Source organism: Tamandua tetradactyla, chromosome 16 (assembly GCF_023851605.1).
Source record: "Tamandua tetradactyla isolate mTamTet1 chromosome 16, mTamTet1.pri, whole genome shotgun sequence".
Taxonomy (NCBI): domain Eukaryota; kingdom Metazoa; phylum Chordata; class Mammalia; order Pilosa; family Myrmecophagidae; genus Tamandua; species Tamandua tetradactyla.
The window spans coordinates 29,465,157-29,483,447 of NC_135342.1; the positions used below are offsets into that span (position 1 = coordinate 29,465,157).

General features: G+C 41.6%; 1 protein-coding gene and 1 long non-coding RNA gene across 2 annotated transcripts in view; one reads left to right on the forward strand and one right to left on the reverse strand.

Annotated features, from left to right (window-relative positions):
* Window positions 1–2,392, reverse strand: part of LOC143660036 (uncharacterized) — a 45,489-nt gene extending 43,097 nt beyond the window's left edge. The window contains 1 exon segment of the mRNA XM_077133378.1: window positions 2,187–2,392. The gene's annotated coding sequence lies outside the window, so the exon portion shown is untranslated.
* The window catches only part of LOC143660100 (uncharacterized), a 93,093-nt gene continuing 76,602 nt past the window's right edge, over window positions 1,801–18,291 (forward strand). Inside the window, exon 1 of the long non-coding RNA XR_013163846.1 lies at window positions 1,801–2,476. This is a non-coding gene — a long non-coding RNA (uncharacterized LOC143660100). The remainder of the gene's footprint in view (window positions 2,477–18,291) is intronic.

Consider the following 18,291-nt stretch of genomic DNA (forward strand, 5'->3'; position numbering starts at 1 on the left):
AATGAACAAGTTAGAACTACTTCTACTCCGACCCGCCGTCCCCTCCCCCTGACACATACAAGGGAAGGTTAGAAGACTGGAGTGTCCAACCCAGGGTAGTTACAGAAAAGGTCCAGAATCTCTCCTGTGCTCATAAGTATCTCCTGGGTAAAGAGTAGTGAAGTCACAATTGTACAATAACAGCCCTCTAAACCATACCCTATCTGCACACAATGTTATAACAGCTCATATGGAAGCAGGGTGGGACAGGGAGAGAAGGGGCAGAGAAGAAAACCATGAAAGCCCTTGAACTAAAGGGCAACCTGTCCCAGGGCTACCCACTTATGGGAAACACCCAGTGGGAGCTAAAAGTCCCCCAATGAGTGAGTCACCTAATGGAGAAGACTGAAACCAACAAACCCACCCAAACACACTATCTACTACCTGGCACAGCCCTGAAGAGAACAGAGGGTAAGAAGAAAGACCTCGAACAAGGAAGTAAGTGAAGCAAAGCTGTAAGAGTACGTGGTCCCAGTGTTGGAAGGTCTCTCGCCCTTCATCTTTCTTTTCTTGCGGGATTGCCCACATGGCTCACGTTCCTTCTGAATCTACTTTTTGGCTCTGGACTACATTTCTTCTTACACGTGTATCTAATAAATTTTCTGCCTATTTGCTCTGTGTTGTGCCTCTGAATTCTTTGTCGCAGCACAGCCAAGAAAGAACCTGGAAGCCGAAATCCGGTAACAATAATCGCTTGTAATCCCACATAAACATCAAAGGGGCACACAAAGTCCCAAGCGCACAGCCACAGGCCTAAACACACACACACACACACACACACATACACCAGTACCCCATAATTAGGCAATCACACAACACACATACACCAGTACCCCATAATTAGGCAATCACAGAACACACACACACACGTACGGGGGGGGGGGGGTCACATAGTCACTGCACAGTTACACATGCCCCAAACCAAACACAGACCTCCAACTCCCACACACACTGTGCAGGACACAGTCACATAATCACACACCTGTTGCAAGACAAAAGCTGTAAATTATCTTGCCTGATGTGCTCAATGACCAATTCCTGAGACACTGGGGTTTCAAAGAGAAAAAGTTTATTGCTAGGTGTGAAGCAGGAGATCAGATGGCCATCAGCCAAAATCCATCTCTCTGAACTACAGCAATTCTGATAGTTTTATAGTATTAATACATGGACAGGTTTTAGGATAATGAGCACATTGGTCCCAAAATGATGTGATTTAATTATTGTACATGGGCAGATTGATTACATGCTTAGTCACAGAACATATGTAAGAATATAACAGCCTTGATAAGGTGATGGGCATGACTTTTAGTATTATAATGAGGTATAAGTGACTTACAGGCTAAAGTCTAAGCTACTGAGCATGTTAGGAGGGCCCATTTTGGTTAGATCCAGCTTTGGTTATCAAGATAACTTCTGATTTTGTTGGCTTGGTTCTGGGCTGACCCAAGATCGTTCATTAATGAAGGTTACTTAAGAGATCACAAGACTCTTAAGTTGGAAAAAAATACATAAAAGGGTACAAGAGAAGGTTAGTCACAAGGTTTTTGAGTCATTAGGTTTTGACAATCACAAGGCACAAGATAAAGGCTATACAATCGTTATCAGAGATCAAGGCAGTTGGATTATAGTTCAAAGATTTCAGGTATTTCCCTCTGTCTACTCTAATAAACCAGAAAATTAGAACTTCTCGGCCACAGGTATGCTACATCCACGTGCACAGTCTCTCTCTTTCTCGCGCGCGCACGCGCGCACATACACACACACATACACATACACACACACACACACACACACACACACCAGGTTCCTCTCTTCAGCCAGCTCCGGACAGGAAAGTTCCCTGAACCCTACTTCTCACCTCTGTCCTTCCCTAGTTCTTATCCAACCCAAACCAGCCAAGTTACACAGGACTCGAGAAGCCCCGCAACGGCTAACTCCGCTGAATCACAGCTCCCGCCACCGCATAAAAACTGCCAAAAACCCGCGGGTAGCAGCGTCGGCCTGCAAATTCCTCTTGAAAATCTAGATCAGAGCAGCACAGCAGGGAGATCTTCCCAATCACTCTCAGGGCGAAATCTGGACTTGCTCTCACCTACTGCTCCTCCCCGTCAAACGCGACAGCTGAGCCAGAGCATGGTGCCACTCACAGATAAAGTCCGTCCTCGGGCTTTAGTCTCCAGGCCTATTCATCCCAAACAGCTTGGTTATCATCCGGACACAGCAAAACAAGACGTCCAAAACGCTGCGGAAGTAGCTTCGAGTAGCAGAGCCTTATGGGAAATGTAGTCTAGAGCCAAAATGTAGCTTCAGAAGGAACGTGAGCCAATTCATTCTCCCCGGCTCCAAGTCTGGGTCTAGCTACCTTAACCGAAATTGCCGCTCCCAGGAGACTGCTGGAGATGTTAGCTGGCCTTCAAAATGTTCGGAGGATGAAACGGTGAGCTGATATTTTTGTCTTTGTCGGTTGGTGCGTCCCGGCCTCGCTCCAAACCGCGCTGACGGACCCCGTCCTGGGCCAGGTTGTGGAGGCGGGAGGAGAGGAAGCCCGATCTTGTGTGGCGCTCCCGAGTCCTTTGGGTGGGGGTGAGAGGTGGGAAAAGACCTAGGAGGAAATGAAGATGCTGAGTGTGACCGCAGATGTGACTCTGGTTTTTATGTTAAAATAAACAAATTTATTATGGATTAGAATATAAATTAAACATGCATTTTAAAGCAAAGCGGAGGAGTGCAAAGGAATTTATTGTTGAGATACTTGGTTTTATCTGTCCTAGACTCCTTTGTACATTTAGTGTAAGTTCTGACATTTAGGTTTAAATCTACCACCTTACCTTTGTTTTTTGTTTTTTTTTTTTAATGCCACCTATTGAGGATCGTGACATTTTAAAACAAAACAGCTTGGTTTGTCTATTGTTCTTTAATTTGGGTTTAACTGTTGTTTTATCATTTATGAATTTTGGGAAGGAATACCACAGAAGAATGCATGCTCTTAATTCATCATGTCAGAGAAGACACGCGATATCATGTGTCCCATTACTGAAAATTTTAACTTATAACTTAGTTAAAATGTTGTCTGTGAAGATTCTCCGATGTAGATTTAATTAATGAATATGTTGGATTTATCGATGAATAAGTAAAAAACAAACAAACAAACAAACAAAAAACAGTTGGCAAAGGGGTTTGGGAAGTGCAGTTGTATTTCAAATGTATTTGATATTACAGTTGTAGCTCCAAATCCCAGAATTACTGAGTAATATAGAACGGTCAAAGTGGAACTGAAAGAAATAAAGTAAATAACCAACAAATATCATCTTAGATATTTTATTCACTTTTTTCCTGTGTTGGGTCTCAGGTTTCCTGAAGCTTGTGTCTTCTTTTCTTTTTTGTCTACTCTTATATTTTATTTATTTATTTTTTTGCATGGGCAGGCACCAGGAAACGAACCCGCTCTCTGGCATGGCAGGCGAACTCTACCTGCTGAGCAACCGTGTCCTCTACTCTTATTTTTGTAAACAAAATGAAACACCTTCTTTAGCACTTTGAGAATGGTTAATTTGGGATAAAATTTTTGGGCACTTACAAGTCTGAAAATGTCTTCTTCTTCTTTTTTTTTAATTTTTAAAATTGTATAGTATAACATATAAACAAAGCAAAGAAAAAAAACCAGTAGTTTTCAAAGTACTCTTCAAAAAGTGGTTACAGGACATATCCCAGAGTTTGTCATGGGCAACCATACGATCCTCTTATATTTTTCCTTCTAGCTGCTCCAGAATATAGGAGGCTGGAGGGCTTAAATAGTTTTTTTATCATCATAATCGACTTTTTTTCCTTCTTTTTTTGTGAACAATAACATATATACACAAAAAACTATAAATTTCCAAGCACAGCACCACAATTAGTTGTAGGACATATTTCACACTTTGACAAGAGTTACAATTTCACAATTTTAGGTTTTAACTTCTAGTTGCTCTAAAATACTGGAGATTAAAAGATATCAATGTAATGATTCAGCATTCATATTCATTTGTTAAGTCCTATCTTCTATTTTTTATTCCACCATCATCTTTGATCTTTCCATACCTCTCATTGGGGTTGTTTGGACTATGCCAATTCTAAATTTTTGATATTGGAAGGGTCTGTCACTAATATGGGGTAGGGAGATGGAACTATCTGATGTTCTGGAGAGGCTAGGCTAGGTTTCAGGACTTACCTGTATCAGGGACCCATCTGGAGGTTGTAGGCTTCTAGCAAGTTACTCTAGTGCCTGGAGCCCTTGTGGAATCTTATAAATTGCCCTAGATGTTCTTTGGGATTGGCTGGAATGGTCCTTGTGGCCTCTCGACTCTATTCGAACTCTCTCTGCCACTGATACTTTATTAATTACACTTCTTTCCCCCCCATTTGGTCAGGATGTAAGTGTTGATCCCAAAGTGCCAGGTCTAAATTTATCCCTGGGAGTCCTCTCCCACGTCACCAGGGAGACTTCCACCTCTGGGTGTCATGTCCCACGTAGGGGGAAGGGCGATGATTTTACTTGCAGAGTCAGAGGTCCTCCAGAAATAACTTTTAGGCATGCCTATAGGTAGTCTAAGCTTCTATGCTACCTACATAAGCTTCACAAAAGTAAGCCTCATGATCGAGGGCATGGTCTATTGATTTGGGTGTCCCTAAAGTTTGGCACAGTATCAGGAGATTCTCTGATGATAAGATTTAATAGTTCCATAGTCTTTCTCCCCTCCTTCAGGGGACTTTGCCAATACTTTTTCATTATCTGGTTAATATACTCTAGGATGTTTCCAGGCATTATAATAATCTACACAGGATTAAAGGACCTCTTTCTCATTCTGTGCTCCCATGCCTCAGTTGTTCAAATCAGCTATACAGATAGGTTGAATTAGATTATGCAGAACAGAAAATTTCAGTTCCAGACCAAATAAACCTTTCTTCCATTGGTCTCAAAGTGTTATGTGTGGTTCTAAAATATAGACACTATCTTCCTGACACCTGTGTTCTGAATTACTTTAACCCAAACCTGTTCGGCTTCGTTTTTATCTCTAAATATCAGGTAATATATATAACAACCTCTCAAAATCCAGAAATAATAATCACCACTCCGGGCTTAATGTGTCTTGCTCTAAAAGCTTAAAATTTAGGCCCCTGTTTTCTTATTAGTATTTTTTTAAAGGTGACTGTCATGGTCAGGCTCATGTGTCAACTTGGCCAAGTGGTGGTACTTGTTTGTGTGGTTGGGCAAGTGGTGGCCTGTCTGTTGCAATGAGGACATTTCATAGAATTAGATCATGAATGCATCAGCTGCATCCACAGCTGATTCCATCTGTAATCAGCCAAGGAGAGTGTATTCTGCAGTGAGTGATGCTCAATCTAATCACTGGAAGCCTTTTAAGGAGGATTGAGAAGAGACAGGCTCTCTTTCTGCTTTGGCTGGTGAGCCTCTCCTGTGGAGTTCGTCCAGACCCTCCATCGGAATCATCAGCTTCACAGCCTGCCCTACGGATTTTGGACTCTGCATTCCTGCAGTCACATGAGACACTTTTATAAATTTTATATTTGTGAGTGTTCCCTGTTGATTCTGTTGCTCTAGAGAATCCTAACTAATACATCTTGGTACCAGGAGTGGTTCTTAAGTAACAGAATCCTAAAATGGGTTTTTATGAATGATTTTCTACTCTGACTAGACTCAAAGGCACTAAGTACTCTGATTCCCATAATCAGAATGACACTCCCAGTCCATGAAGTGAGTTGGCAAAAGAGATAGAAAAATATCACCATTTGATCTCCTAATGCTTCACTTGTATGAAGCCAGGCCCTGGGGTATAATGTTTTTGACACCTTTACAGAGTTTTGTGGAAATAAAAGGTATAGAGATGTTGGCTGGTTGTTGTTAGATACACTGGATACATTAAAAAGTGAAAAGGACTTCCGGAGAAGATGGCGGCTTAGTAATATGCGCGGATCTTAGTTTCTTCTCCAGGACAGCTACTAGGGGAGTAGAAACGATACAGAACAGCGCCCAAAGCCACAACAGAGATAAAAAAGACAGCGTACCCCATCCTGGAATGGCTGGCTGGCTGAGAGAAGCCGATCGGGTGAGATCGCCGAGGCGCGCGGGCTTCACTGGGCGGGGCGGCAAGCGGCCGGAGTCACTCCCTTCCCCCTTCCCGGGCCGGCTGGGAGAATTGGAGAGGCGGTCCCCTGAAACCGCGGCGGCTGGCGCCCACACCACGCGCGACCCCCCGGACCAACTGAGAGAATTGGATCGGAAATCCCCAGGCCGCGGAGAACGGAGACGGGTGGGGGAGGCCCCTTCCAAACCCGTGACTCCCCAGGAACGTGCACTCTCCCGGGTGGGCCGCTGCCGCTGGCGCCCTCCCGCCACGCTTGTCGCCTGGGCCGACTAGGAAATTCGGACGGGCGCTTTCCCGGGCTGCGGCGGGCAGCAACCCTCCCCGCGTTCAGACCCCGGGCCGGCTCGAACTCTTCCAAGCCGCTTCGGCTAGTGAACCTCCCGGACGGCAAGAGTTTTCCAAAGTTAAAGGTCCCACAGCACCTTTTACTGGTGGGACCCACAGACAAACGTGTGCCACGAGCGCCACCTACTGGGCAGGATAAGAAAAACAGAACCCAGAGATTTCACAGAAAACTCTTCCAAACTTTTGGATCCAATACCCAGGGAAATCTGTCTAAATGCGCAGACGCCAACAGAAGATAACGGATCACGCTCAAATAATTGAAAATATGGCCCAGTCAAAGGAACAAACCAATAGTTCAAATGAGATACAGGAGCTGAGACAACTAATGCTGAATATACGAACAGAAATGGAAAACCTCTTCAAAAACGAAATCGATAAATTGAGGGAGGACATGAAGAAGACATGGGCTGAACATAAAGAAGAAATAGAAAAACTGAAAAAACAAATCACAGAACTTATGGAAGTGAAGGACAAAGTAGAAAAGATAGAAAAAACAATGGATACCTACAATGATAGATTCAAAGAGACAGAAGATAGAATTAGTGATTTGGAGGATGGAACATCTGAATTCCAAAAACAAACAGAAACTATTGGGAAAAGAATGGAAAATTTTGAACAGGGTATCAGGGAACTCAAGGACAATATGAAGCGCACAAATATACGTGTTGTGGGTGTCCCAGAAGGAGAAGAGAAGGGAAAAGGAGGAGAAAAACTAATGGAAGAAATTTTCACTGAAAATTTCCCAACTCTTATGAAAGACCTAAAATTACAGATCCAAGAAGTGCAGCGCACCCCAAAGAGATTAGACCCAAATAGGCATTCTCCAAGACACTTACTAGTTAGAATGTCAGAGGTCAAAGAGAAAGAGAGGATCTTGAAAGCAGCAAGAGAAAAACAATCCATCACATACAAGGGAAACCCAATAAGACTATGTGTACATTTCTCAGCAGAAACCATGGAAGCTAGAAGACAGTGGGATGATATATTTAAATTACTAAAAGAGAAAAACTGCCAACCAAGACTCCTATATCCAGCAAAATTATCCTTCAAAAATGAGGGAGAAATTAAAACATTCTCAGACAAAAAGTCACTGAGAGAGTTGTGACCAAGAGACCAGCTCTGCAAGAAATACTAAAGGGAGCACTAGAGTCAGATACAAAAAGACAGAAGAGAGAGGTATGGAGAAGAGTGTAGAAAGAAGGAAAGTCAGATATGATATATATAATACAAAAAGCAAAATGGTAGAGGAAAATATTATCCAAACAGTAATAACACTAAATGTTAATGGACTGAATTCCCCAATCAAAAGACATAGAATGGCAGAATGGATTAAAAAACAGGATCCTTCTATATGCTGTCTACAGGAAACACATCTTAGACCCAAAGATAAACATAGGTTGAAAGTGAAAGGTTGGGAAAAGATATTTCATGCAAATAACAACCAGAAAATAGCAGGAGTGGCTATACTAATATCCAACAAGTTAGACTTCAAATGTAAAGCAGTTAAAAGAGACAAAGAAGGACACTATATACTAATAAAAGGAACAATTAAACAAGGAGACATAACAATCATAAATATTTACGCACCGAACCAGAATGCCCCAAAATACGTGAGGAAGACACTGCAAACACTGAAAAAGGAAATAGACACAAATACCATAATAGTAGGAGACTTCAATTCCCCACTCTCATCAATGGACAGAACATCTAGACAGAGGATCAATAAAGAAATAGGGAATCTGAATATTACTATAAATGAGCTAGACTTAACAGACATTTATAGGACATTAAATCCCACAACAGCAGGATACACTTTTTCTCAAGTGCTCATGGATCATTCTCAAAGATAGACCATATGCTGGGTCACAAAGCAAGTCTTAACAAATTTAAAAAGATTGAAATCATACACAACACTTTCTCGGATCATAAAGGAATGAAGTTGGAAATCAATAATAGGTGGAATGCCAGAAAATTCACAAATACATGGAGGCTCAACAACACACTCCTAAACAACGACTGGGTCAAAGAAGAAATTGCAAGAGAAATTAGTAAATACCTCGAGGCAAATGAAAATGAAAACACAACATATCAAAACTTATGGGATGCAGCAAAGGCAGTGCTAAGAGGGAAATTTATTGCCCTAAATGCCTATATCAGAGAAGAAGAAAAGGCAAAAATGCAGGAATTAACTGTTCACTTGGAAGAACTGGAGAAAGAACAGCAAACTAATCCCAAAGCAAGCAAAAGGAAAGAAATAACAAAGATCAGAGCAGAAATAAATGAAATTGAAAACATGAAAACAATAGAGAAAATGAATAAGACCAGAAGTTGGTTCTATGAGAAAATCAATAAGATTGATGGGCCTTTATCAAGATTGACAAAAAGAAGAAGAGAGAGGATGCAAATAAATAAGATCAGAAATGGAAGAGGAGACATAACTACTGACCTCACAGAAATAAAGGAGGTAATAACAGGATACTATGAACAACTTTACGCTAATAAATACAACAATTTAGATGAAATGGACGGGTTCCTGGAAAGACATGAACAACCAACTTTGACTCAAGAAGACATAGATGACCTCAACAAACCAATCACAAGTAAAGAAATTGAATTAGTCATTCAAAAGCTTCCTAAAAAGAAAAGTCCAGGACCAGATGGCTTCACATGTGAATTCTACCAAACGTTCCAGAAAGAATTAGTACCAATTCTCCTCAAACTCTTCAAAAAAATCGAAGTGGAGGGAAAACTACCTAATTCATTCTATGAAGCCAACATCACCCTCATACCAAAACCAGGCAAAGATATTACAAAAAAAGAAAACTACAGACCAATCTCTCTAATGAACATAGATGCAAAAATCCTCAATAAAATTCTAGCAAATCGTATTCAACAACACATTAAAAGAATTATACATCATGACCAAGTAGGATTCATCCCAGGTATGCAAGGATGGTTCAACATAAGAAAATCAATTAATGTAATACACCATATCAACAAATCTAGCAGAAAAATCACATGATCATCTCAGTTGATGCAGAGAAGGCATTTGACAAGATTCAACATCCTTTCCTGTTGAAAACACTTCAAAAGATAGGAATACAAGGGAACTTCCTTAAAATGATAGAGGGAATATATGAAAAACCCACAGCTAATATCATCCTCAATGGGGAAAAAATTGAAAACTTTCCCCCTAAGATCAGGAACAAGACAAGGATGTCCACTATCACCACTATTATTCAACATTGTGTTGGAGGTTCTAGCCAGAGCAATTAGACAAGAAAAAGAAATACAAGGCATCAAAATTGGAAAGGAAGAAGTAAAACTATCACTGTTGGCAGACGATATGATACTATACGTCGAAAACCCGGAAAAATCCACAACAAAACTACTAGAGCTAATAAATGAGTACAGCAAAGTAGCAGGTTACAAGATCGACATTCAAAAATCTGTAGCATTTCTATACACTAGCAATGAACAAGCGGAGGGGGAAATCAAGAAACGAATCCCATTTACAATTGCAACTAAAAGAATAAAATACCTAGGAATAAATTTAACTAAAGAGACAAAAAACCTATATAAAGAAAACTACAAAAAGCTGTTAAAAGAAATCACAGAAGACCTAAATAGATGGAAGGGCATACCGTGTTCATGGATTGGAAGACTAAATATAGTTAAGATGTCAATCCTACCTAAATTGATTTACAGATTCAATGCAATACCAATCAAAATCCCAACAACTTATTTTTCAGAAATAGAAAAACCAATAAGCAAATTTATCTGGAAGGGCAGGGTGCCCCGAATTGCTAAAAACATCTTGAGGGAAAAAAACGAAGCTGGAGGTCTAGCGATGCCGGACTTTAAGGCATATTATGAAGCCACAGTGGTCAAAACAGCATGGTATTGGCATAAAGATAGATATATCGACCAATGGAATCGAATAGAGTGCTCAGATATAGACCCTCTCATCTATGGACATTTGATCTTTGATAAGGCAGTCAAGCCAACTCACCTGGGACAGAACAGTCTCTTCAATAAATGGTGCCTAGAGAACTGGATATCCATATGCAAAAGAATGAAAGAAGACCCATCTCTCACACCCTATACAAAAGTTAACTCAAAATGGATCAAAGATCTAAGCATTAGGTCTAAGACCATAAAACAGTTAGAGGAAAATGTTGGGAGATATCTTATGGATCTTACAACTGGAGGTGGTTTTATGGACCTTAAACCTAAAGCAAGAACACTGAAGAAGGAAATAAATAAATGGGAGCTCCTCAAAATTAAACACTTTTGTGCATCAAAGAACTTCATCAAGAAAGTAGAAAGACAGCCTACACAATGGGAGACAATATTTGGAAATGATATATCAGATAAAGGTCTAGTATCCAGAATTTATAAAGAGATTGTTCATCTCAACAACAAAAAGACAGCCAACCCAATTACAAAATGGGAAAAAGACTTGAACAGACACCTATCAGAAGAGGAAATACAAATGGCCAAAAGGCACATGAAAAGATGCTCAATGTCCCTGGCCATTAGAGAAATGCAAATCAAAACCACAATGAGATATCATCTCACACCCACCAGAATGGCCATTATCAACAAAACAGAAAATGACAAGTGCTGGAGAGGATGCGGAGAAAGAGGCACACTTATCCACTGTTGGTGGGAATGTCAAATGGTGCAACCACTGTGGAAGGCAGTTTGGCGGTTCCTCAAAAAGCTGAATATAGAATTGCCATACGACCCAGCAATACCATTGCTGGGAATATACTCAAAGGACTTAAGGGCAAAGACACAAATGGACATTTGCACACCAATGTTTATAGCAGCGTTATTTACAATTGCAAAGAGATGGAAACAGCCGAAATCTCCATCAACAGACGAGTGGCTAAACAAACTGTGGTATATACATACGATGGAATACTATGCAGCTTTAAGACAGGATAAACTTATGAAGCATGTAATAACATGGATGGACCTAGAGAACATTATGCTGAGTGAGTCTAGCCCAAAACTAAAGGACAAATACTGTATGGTCCCACTGATGTGAACAGACATTCGAGAATAAATTTGGAATATGTCATTGGTAACAGAGTCCAGCAGGAGGTAGAAACAGGGTAAGATAGTGGGCAATTGGAGTTGAAGGGATACAGACTGTGCAACAGGACTAGATACAAAAACTCAAAAATGGACAGCACAATAATACCTAATTGTAAAGTAATCTTGTTAAAACACTGAATGAAGCTGCATCTGAGCTATAGGTTTTTGTTTTGTTTTGACTTTACTATTATTACTTTTATTTTTGTCTCTATATTAACATTCTATATCTTTTTCGGTTATGTTGCTAGTTCTTCTAAACCGATGCAAATGTACTAAGAAATGATGATCATGCATCTATGTGATGATGTTAAGAATTACTGATTGCATATGTAGAATGGTATGATTTCTAAATGTTGGGTTAATTTCTTTTTTTCCATTAATTAAAAAAAAAAAGAGAAGGGGTAATTGGAGCTGAAGGGATACAGACTGTACAACGGGACTGGATATAAAAACTCAGAAATGGACAGCACAATACTACCCAATTGTAATGCAATTATGTTAAAACACTGAATGAAGCAGCATGTGAGGTATAGGTTTTTTGTTTTTTTTTTTTCTTTCTATTAATGTTTTAATTCTTATTCTGTTGTCTTTTTATTTCTTTTTCTAAATCGATGCAAATGTACTAAGAAATGATGAATATGCAACTATGTGATGTTATTAAGAATTACTGATTGTACATGTAGAATGGAATGATTTCTAATTGTTTTGTTAATTCTTTTTTTAATTAATAAAAAAAACTATTAAAAAAAAAGTGAAAAGGATAGGCTTAAGCCTTCAAACAAAAAGCTTAGGCACCATCCAACAGATGTAAAAGCTTCTATGAGTATCCTGAAGGAAAATCTTTTTCCCTGTAGCCGTAGACTTGAGATCTCTGAAAATCAGACTCAGAATCTTATTGTTAGTGTAGCAACTTTACAATATAAACTGAAATCTCAGTGTTGCATGGTGTCGCCATTAAAGTGAGGGCATTGATTCGAAAGGAGTGGGACCCTGAAAAATGGGATGGTGACATATGGATTGATAATGATGTCAGGGGTGAGGTTGAAACGCTAGGTCATGCTGAGTCTTCTCTAAATAACCCTGTAATCGTCTGCCCTGAGGACATAGCCACCCCATGTCCAGCCTACTGAGGACTTGGCCACCCAACCTCTCTTGAAGAGATTAGCCCTAGAGTGATTAATCCTGTTTCACCAGGTGAAACTGCAAATGAATGCCCTGAAGCAGATGGCTTGGAAGATATTTCCAATTCTTTTCATGACCCAACCCTGCCACCCCTCATTTCTTCCAGACCTATAATGAGACTAAAGTCCCAACAGACCCCTAAAGGTGAGGTACAAAGTATCACACATGAGGAGGTAAGTTATACTCCAAAAGAACTGTGTGAGTTTTCCAATTTATATAGATGGAAATCAGGGGAATATATATGGCAATGGATTTTAAGAGTATGGGATAATGGTGGAAGGAATATAAGGTTGGATCAGGCTGAATTTATTGATATGGGCCAACTAAGCAGAGATTCTGCATTCAATGTTATAGCTCGAGGGGTTAGAAAAGGTATTAACAGTTTGTTTGGATGATTAATTGAAACATGGATCAAAAGGTGGTCGACATTACCTGAAGTTGAAATGCCAGATCTGCCCTGGTATAATGTACATGAGGGGATCCTGAGGCTTAGAGAGATTGGAATGTTAGAGTGGATTTATCATGCAAAGTCTGCTCTTACACCCCAAGAGTGTCTGGAGGATCACCTTTTATCAGAACATGAGAAATAAATTTGTGAGACTAGAACCATCATCCCTGAAGAGCTCTGTAGTTGCACTTCTCTATAGGTCAGATGTTACTGTAGGAACTGCTGTCGTTGAGTTGGAATCCTTAAACACAATGGGAATGATGGGATCATGAGTTGGCAGAAGCCAGGTGGCAGCACTTAATCGCCAAAGACAGGGTAGATGTGGCTATTATAATAGACAACAAACTCAAAGCAGGAGTCAAAACTATATGACTCACAGAGATTTGTGGCATTGGCTAGTAAATCATTGGATACCTAGAAATCAACATAAGGGCAGTCTACTAAATTTATGTTTGAGCTGTATAAACAAGAGTTCGAGGTCAAATGAACAGAAGTCTAACCTGAATTACAAAAACACAGAGTCACAGCTCCTTAATCAATTTCCAGACCTGAGACAGTTTACAGACTCAGAGCCCCTTGAATGAAGGGGAGGCCAGGTCCCTTTGTGGGAGAACCCTGTTGCACTGCCACAAATTTGTACTGTTAATCTTCCTCCAGGTCTTCCCAAGGAGACCAACGGCCTTTGACCAGGCTAACTGTGCATTGGGGAAAAGGAAATGATTGGGTATTTCGGGGATTATTAGACACTAGTTCAGAAGTGACATTAATTCCAGGGGCACAAAACATCACTCTGGTCCACCAGTCAGAGTGGGGGCTTATGGAGGTCAGGTAATTGATAAAGTTTTAGCTCGGGTCCATCTCTCAGTGGGTCCAGTGGGCTCCTGGACCTATTCTGTAGTTATTTCCCCAGTCCCAGAATGTATAATTGGTATAGACATACTGAGCAACTGGCAGAATCCCCACACTGGCTCTCTGACTCATGCAGTGAGGGCTATTATGGTGAAAGGCCAAGTGAAAGCCACTAGAACTGCCCCTACCTAGCAAAATAGTAAATCAGAAGCAATATAAGATTCCTGGAGGGATTGCAAAGATTACTGCCATGCTTAAGGACTTGAAGGATGCAGTGGTGGTGATTCTCACCACATCCCCATTGAACTCTCCTATTTGACCTGTGCAGAAAACAGATGGGTCTTGGAGGATGACAGTGGATCATCGTAAGCTCAACCAGGTGGTAACTCCAATTGCAGCTGCTGTTCCAGATGTGGTATCATCGCTTGAGCAAATCAATACATCCCCTGGTAACTGGTATGCAGCTATCTGACAAATGCTTTTTTTCTCAATAGCTATTAGTAAGAACCACCAGAAACAGTTTGCTTTCAGCTGGCAAGGTCAGCAATATACTTTCACTGTCCTACTTCAGGGATATATCAACTCTCCAGCCCTATGTCATAATCTTGTCCCCAGGGACCTTGATTGTTTCTCCCTCCCACAAGACATCACACTGGTCCATTGTATTGATGATATCATGTTGATTGGACCTAGTGAGCAAGAAGTAGCAACTACTCCAGACTTACTGGTAAGGCATTTGCATGTTAGAGGATGGGAGATAAATCCAACAAAAAATATAGGTGCCTTCCACCTCAGTGAAATTTCTAGGTGTCCAGTAGTGTGGGGCATGTCAAGATATCCCTTCTAAGGTGAAGGATAAGTTGCTGCATCTGGCCCCTCCTACAACCAAAAAAGAGGCACAATGCCTAGTTGGTCTCTTTGGATTTTGGTGACAACATATTCCTCATTTGGGTGTGCTACTCTGGTCACTCATTTATCAAGTGACCAGAAAAGCTGCTAATTTTGAGTGAGGAACTGAACAAGAAGAGGTTCTGCAACAGGTCCAGGCTGCTGTACAAGCTGCTCTGCCACTTGGGCCATATGATCCAGCAGATCCAATGGTGCTGGAAGTGTCAGTGACAAATAGGGATGCTGTCTGGAGTTTTTGGCAGGCCCCTATAGGAGAATCACAATGCAGACCCTTAGAATTTTGGAGCAAACCTTACCATCTGCTACAGATAACTACTCTCCTTTTGAGAAACAGTTTTTGGCCTGCTACTGGGCCTTAATAGAGACTAAATGCTTAACCATGGGCCACCAAGTTACCATGAGACCTGAGTTGCCTATCATGAGCTAGGTGTTGTCTAACCACCAAGCCATAAAGTTGTGCGTGTGCAGCAGCACTCTATTGTAAAATGGAAATGGTATATACGAGATAGGGCCAGAGCAGGTCCTGAAGGCGCAAGTAAGTTACATGAAGAAGTGGCCCAAATGCCCATGATCTCCACTCCTGCCACATTACCTTCTGTTTCCCAGACCAGAGCTGTGGCCTCTTGGGGAGTTCCTTACAGTGAATTGACTGAGGAAGAGAAAACGCGGGCCTGGTTTACAGATGGTTCAGCACGATATGCAGGTACCACCTGAAGGTGGACAGCTGCAGCCTTACAACCCCTTTCTGGGCTGTCCTTGAAGGACAGTGGTGAGGGGAAATCCTCCCAGTGGGCAGAACTTCAAGCAGTGCACCTGGTTGTTCATTTTGCTTGGAAGGAAAACTGGCCAGAGGCGCGTTTGTATACTGACCGATGGGCTGTTGCTAATGGTTTGGCTGGATGGTCAGGAACTTGGAAAGACCATAATTGGAAAATTGATGACAAAGAGGTTTGGGGAAGAAGTATGTGGATAGACCTTTCTGAGTGGACTAAAAACATGAACATATTTGTGTCCCATGTGAATGCGCAACAGAGGGTAACTTCAGCAGAGGAAGGTTTTAATAATCAAGTGGATAAGATGAGCCATTCTGTGGATACCAGTCAGTCTCTTTCCCCAGCAACTCCTGTCATTGCCCAATGGGCTCATGAACAAAGTGGTCATCGTGGTAAGTTTGGAGGTTATGCATGGTCTCAGCAACATGGAAGGTAGTGATCAATTCATCAAGGCTGACTTGGCTACAGCCACTACTGAGTGCCCAATCTGCCAGCAGCAGAGACCCACACTCAGCCCCCGATATGGCACCATTCCCCAAGGTCACCAGCCAGCTACATGGTGGCAGGTTGATTACATTGAACCACTCCCTTCATGGAAGGGACAGCGATTTGTTCTAACTGGAATAGACACATACTCTGGATATGGGTTTGCTTTCTCTGCATGCAATACTTCTGCCATAACTACCATCCCTGGGCTTAAAGAATGCCTTATCCATCATCACAGTATTCCACATAGCATTGCTTCTGATGAAGGAACATACTTCACAGCAAATGAAGTGTGGGGATGGGCACATGCTCATGGAATTCTCTGGTCTTAGCATTTTCCCCATCATCCAGAAGCAGCTGGATTGATAGAACGGTGGAATAGCCTTTTGAAAACTCAATTACAGTGCCAGCTAGGTGGCAGTACCTCGAAAGGCTTGGGTAATGTTCTCCAGGAAGCTGTATATGCTGTGAATCAGTGTCTGCTGTATGGTGCTGTTTTTGCCATAGCTAGGATCCATGGGTCCAGGAACCAAGGGGTGGAGATGGGAGTGGCACCACTCACTATTGCCCCTAGTGATCCACTAGGAAAATTTTTGCTTCCTGTCCCTGCGACCCTGAGCTCTGCTGGTGTAGGAGCCAAGGGCTAATAGAAAACCTGCGGAATCTATTGGGAGTGACTGGCTTCAGAGTGGCCTTGGCAGTAAACTGTGGAGACTGTTACATGCTTACTTGGAGGACAGTCTGAGAGAGACAGAATGTTTGTTTTTTCTTAAGCTCCAAGGTCTTTTTAGCTATCTCTTGTATGTAGGGAGTAATATACTGAAAAGCAGGCTTGGTCAGCAAAAGAGCTGTGAGAAAGGATATAAAATAAAGCAGCTAAAGCTCTTCGGGGCTGCAGTCATCTTGTCTGTCTTGTGTGTCTGTGTGTCTCATTTCGCAGGGTTGCTGAAAGATTGCAACATGCTGGTCTACAGGTTTTAGTTACAAAAGGGGGAGTGCTTCTACCAGAAGAAACAACAATATTTCCATTGAACTGGAATCTATGACTGCCGCCTGGTCACTTTGGGTTACTCATCCCCCTGGATCAACAAGCCAAGAAGGGGGTTGCATTATTGTCTGGGGTGATTGACCCTGACTATCAGGGGGATGTAGGACTACAACTACACAATGGAGGTAAAGAAGAGTTTTCTTGGAATATAGGCGATCCCCTAGGTCATCTTCTAGTACTACCATGCCCTGTGATTAAAATCAATGGAAAACTGAAACAGCCCAATCCAGGCAGGACTACCAATGGGTCTGAAACTTCAGGAATGAAGGTTTGGGTCACCCCACCAGGTAAAGAACCATGGCCAGCTGAAGTGCTTGCTGAGGGTAAAGGGAACATGGAATGGGTAGTGGAAGAAGGTAGTGATCAATATGAACTATGACCACGTGATCAGTTACAGAAATGAGGACTGTGATGCTGTTTTGTTCCTGTTATAGTATTTAAGTTGTAAGATATCAATTTAAGAATGAATATTACCCAAGGACTTGCACCCTTTTCAGGAGAGAGTTAATGTGTTTCCAGTTATATGCAGAACAGTTGAGTATTGTTAGGTGAAAGAAAAAAAATGTGTTTCACTGTTTTTTATTTAGAAAGTAGGTATGGTTTAAGGTGATATATATAGCTGCCAAGTTGACAAGGGGTGAACAGTCATGGGTCAGTTTCATGTGTCAGCTTGGCCAAGTGGTGGTACCTGTTTGTCTGGTTGGGCAAGTGTCTGTTGCAATGAGGACATTTCTGGTTGGGCAAGTGTCTGTTGCAATGAGATCACGATCACGTCAGCTCCATCCACAGCTGATTTCATTTGTTATCAGCCAAGGGGAGTGTCTTCTGCAATGAGTGATGCTCATTCTAATCACTGGAAGCCTTTTAAGGAGGATTGAGAAGAGACAGGCTCTCTTCCTGCTTTGGCTGGTGAGCCTCCCCTGTGGAGTTCATCCAGACTCTCCATCGGAATCATTGGCTTCA